We start from the raw sequence: 4,502 nt of genomic DNA on the forward strand, positions 1-4,502 counted from the left end.
CTCGAAAGAGACATATGGAATTATGTACACAGGTGCAAGAGGTGTGTAGTTAGCAAGGCTCCGGAACCTGAGGCTAGGGCTCCTCTCGTTTCCATTGCTATCCCAGCTCCTTTGGAATTAGTATGCATTGATTTTTGGTCTGCAGAAGATTCTAATAACAAATCTATTGACGTCTTAATGGTTACTGACCTTTTTACTAAGCTGGCTTGTGCATATCCTTGCCCCAATCAGTCTGCTAAGTCGGTAGCTTGGGTCCTCTGGAACAAATTCCTTTGTGTATATGGGTTTCCAGCTTGCATTCATTCAGATCAGGGGGCTAATTTTGAGGGGTCTTTAATTGCGGAGCTGCTCTTGTTAGCTGGGGTGAAGAAGTCACACACCACTCCGTATCACCCCCATGGGGAATGGTCAAGTAGAGAGGATGAACCGCACGTTGGGGAACCTGATTAGGGCTCTTTCACATAGGTCAAAGGTCAAGTGGCCCCAAATGCTTAACAGTCTTACCTTTGCATACAAATGTACTGTGCATGAGACCACAGGTTTCCCCCCTTTCTTTCTGATGTACGGTCAAGAACAGAACAGAAAAGGAGAATGAAACACTGATGCAGAGCCGAAGCCGGCGTGGTGGCTGCCACAGGATCGATTCCTCCCCCCTTAGCCGGGGACCCACCTTATACACCCACCCCCAGGGGAACAAGTGCACCACGTCTAAATTAGACAGGGGGGAGAGAAACAAACACGCCGCCAGCAGAGGCAGCAGCACAGAATGTGGAGCTCGTCACCAGAGGAAGGAGAAGAACGTCAGAGTAAGAATCCACCTTTCCTCTGTGCTCAGGGGTATATCAGTATTACTGCAATGCCACTGGGAGTGTTTTGTGGGTCACATTACAGCTTAACCTCTCCTGGAGCCGACACCTTATCGTGGTGTAGGGGTTTGCGTGTTCCAGTGATCTCAGGAGCTATGTTGTCTGGGGCTTTATGCCCCTGGTAGGGTCACCCAAGGCAAACAGGTCCTGGGTGAGGAAACAGACAAAGTGCGGTTCAGAAGATTCCTATGAAGGACAAGATTTTGGACTCACGGCTTCCCTTGCCCGGATGCGGGTCACCGGGGTCCCCCCCTGGAGCCAGGCCTGGGGGTGGGGCTCGAGGGCGAGTGCCTGGTGGCCAGGCCTACACTCATGGGGCCTGGTCGGGCACAGCCCGAACAAGGCACATGGGTCCCCCCTCCAATGGGCTCACCACCCATGGGAGGGGCCATAGGGGTCGGGTGCGATGCAAGCTGGGCGGCAGCCAAAGGCGGGGACCTTGGCGGTCCGATCCTCGGCTGCAGAAGCTAGCTCTAGGGAGATGGAATGTCACCTCTCTGATGGGGAAGGAGTCTGAGCTGGTGCGCGAGGTTGCGAAGTTCCGGCTAGATATAGTCGGACTCACCTCGACGCATGGCTTGGGCTCTGGAACCAGTCTCCTTGAGGGGGGTTGGACCCTTTTCCACTCTGGAGTTGCCCACGGGGAGAGGCGCCGAGCAGGGGTGGGCATACTTATTGCCCCCTGGCTGGGTGCCTGTACGTTGGGGTTTACCGCAGTGGACGAGAGGGTAGCCTCCCTTCGGGTGGGGGGATGGGTCCTGACTGTTGTTTGCGCTTATGCGCCAAACGGCAGTTCAGAATACCCACCCTTTTTGGAGTCCTTGGAAGGGGTGTTGGAAAGCGCTCCTCCTGGGGACTCTCTTGTTCTGCTGGGGGACTTCAATGATCACGTGGGCAATGACAGTGAGACCTGGAGGCGTGATTGGGAGGAACGGCCCCCCCGACCTGAACCCGAGCGGTGCTTTGTTATTGGACTTCTGTGCTCGTCATGGATTGTCCATAATGAACACCGTGTTCAAACATAAGGGTGTCCACATGTGCACTTGGCACCAGGACACCCTAGGCCGCAGTTCGATGATCGACTTTGTAGTCGTGTCGTTGGACTTGCGGCCGCATGTCTTGGACACTCGGGTGAAGAGAGGGGCGGAGCTGTCAACTGATCACTACCTGGTGGTAGGTTGGCTCCGCTGGTGGGGGAGGAAGCCGGCCAGGCCTGGCAGACCCAAGCGTATAGTGAGGGTCTGCTGGGAACGTCTGGCGGAACCCCCTGTCAGGACGAGTTTCAACTCCTACCTCCGGCAGAACTTCTCCCATATCCCGGGGGAGGCGGGGGATATTGAGTCCGAATGGGCCATGTTCCGCGCCTCCATTGTGGAGGCGGCTGACCGGAGCTGCGGCCATAAGGTGGTCGGTGCCTGTCGCGGCGGCAATCCTCGAACCCGCTGGTGGACACCAGTGGTGAGGGATGCCGTCAAGCTGAAGAAGGAGTCCTATCGGGCCTTTTTGGTCTGTGGGACTCCAGACGCAGCTGACGGCTACCAGCAGGCCAAGCGGGATGCGGCTTTTGCGGTTGTTGAAGCAAAAACTCGGGTGTGGAAGGAGTTTGGCGAGGCCATGGAAAACGACTTCTGGACGGCTTCGAGGAGGTTCTGGTCCACCATCCGGCGGCTCAGGGCGGGGAAGCGGTGCAACATCAACACTGTTTGTGGTGGGGATGGTGCGTTGCTGACCTGAACTCGGGACGTTCTGGGTCGGTGGAGGGAATACTTCGAAGACCTTCTCAATCCCACCGACACGCCTTCCGATATGGAAGCAGGGTGTGGGGACTTGGGGGTGGACTCGCCTATCTCTGGGGCGGAGGTTGCTGAGGTGGTTAAAAAGCTCCTTGGTGGCCGGGCCCCGGAGGTGAATGAGATCCGCCCGGAGTTCCTCAAGGCTCTGGATGTTGTGGGGCTGTCCTGGCTGACACGCATCTGCAGCATCGCGTGGACATCGGGGGCAGTGCCTCTGGACTGGCAGACCAGGGTGGTGGTCCCCCTCTTTAAGAAGAGGGACCGGAGGGTGTGCTCCAACTATAGGGGGATCACACTCCTCAGCCTCCCTGGTAAGGTCTATTCGGGGGTCCTGGAGAGGAGGGTCCGCCGGATTGTTGAATCTCGGATTCAGGAGGAGCAGTGTGGTTTTCGCCCTGGCCGTGGAACAGTGGACCAGCTCTATACTCTCAGCAGGGTTTTGGAGGGCTCATGAGAGTTTGCCCGACCAGTCTACATGTGTTTTGTGGACTTGGAGAAGGCATTCGACCATGTCCCTCGGGGAGTCCTGTGGGGAGTGCTCCGGGAGTATGGGGTACCGGGCTTCCTTTTAAGGGTGGTTCGGTCCCTGTATGACCGGTGCCAGAGCCTGGTCCGCATGGGCGGCAATAAGTCGGACTCGTTTCCAGTGAGGGTTGGACTCCGTCAGGGCTGCCCTTTGTCACCGATTCTGTTCATAGTTTTTATGGACAGAATTTCTAGGCGCAGCCAGGGCGTTGAGGGTATCCGGTTTGGTGGCCTCAGGATTGGGTCTCTGCTTTTTGCAGATGATGTGGTTCTGTTGGCCTCATCGGACCGTGACCTTCAACTCTCATTGGGACGGTTCGCAGCCGAGTGTGAAGCGGCTGGGATGAGGATCAGCACCTCCAAATCTGAGACCATGGTTCTCAGCCGGAAAAGGGTAGAATGCTCTCTCCGGGTTGGGGATGGGGTCCTTCCCCAAGTGGAGGAGTTTAAGTATCTCGGGGTCTTGTTCACGAGTGGGGGAACAATGGAGCGGGAGATCGACAGGCAGATCGGTGCGGCATCAGCAGTGATGCGGGCGCTGCATTGGTCTGTCATGGTGAAGAGAGAGCTGAGCCAAAAGGCGAAGCTCTCGATTTACCAGTCGATCTACGTTCCTACCCTCACCTATGGTCATGAGCTATGGGTAGTGACCGAAAGAACGAGATCGCGGGTACAAGCGGCCGTAATGTGTTTCCTCAGCAGGGTGGCTGGGTTCTCCCTTAGAGATAGGGTGAGGAGCTCAGTCATTCGGGAGATACTCAGAGTAGAGCCGCTGCTCCTCCGCATCGAGAGGAGCCAGATGAGGTGGCTCGGGCATGTGATCCGGATGCCTCCTGGACGCCTCCCTGGTGAGGTGTTCCGGGCATGTCCCACTGGGAGGACGCCCCGGGGAAGACCCAGGACACGCTGGAGAGACTATGTCTCTCGGCTGGCCTGGGAACGCCTCGGGGTCCCCCCAGAGGAGCTGGATGAAGTGGCCCGGGAGAGGGAAGTCTGGGTCTCCCTGCTGAGACTGCTGCCCCCGCGACCCCACCCTGGATTCAGCGGTAGATGATGGATGAATGGATTACAGCTTAAAAAAAAGAAATTTAGCCTAAAATATAAAGTAAATCAGGATTCCTAAAAAAGAGAGATTTTATGCTTTTTTGGTCATTTGGAATCATATGTAGTGCATCATAGATGATCAGGCATGCAGTGAAATCAGAATGCTATCCACATTGGTCTTAAGAAAAAATAGAAAGGCTGCAGTCAGAATAACAAATTAACTTAACTGTCCATTCTCGTTGTTGCTAAATATGCATGTTTTTTAGACTTCACA

General features: G+C 55.8%; 2 protein-coding genes across 3 annotated transcripts in view; both read right to left on the reverse strand.

Moving 5' to 3' along the window:
- LOC125739617 (tripartite motif-containing protein 16-like) overlaps positions 1 to 4,502 on the reverse strand; it is a 144,745-nt gene that overhangs the window by 18,761 nt on the left and 121,482 nt on the right. The gene's annotated exons all lie outside the window — the stretch shown is intronic.
- LOC125739618 (tripartite motif-containing protein 16-like) overlaps positions 1 to 4,502 on the reverse strand; it is a 77,117-nt gene that overhangs the window by 18,761 nt on the left and 53,854 nt on the right. The window lies entirely within an intron of this gene.

Source organism: Brienomyrus brachyistius, chromosome 4 (assembly GCF_023856365.1).
Source record: "Brienomyrus brachyistius isolate T26 chromosome 4, BBRACH_0.4, whole genome shotgun sequence".
NCBI lineage: Eukaryota > Metazoa > Chordata > Actinopteri > Osteoglossiformes > Mormyridae > Brienomyrus > Brienomyrus brachyistius.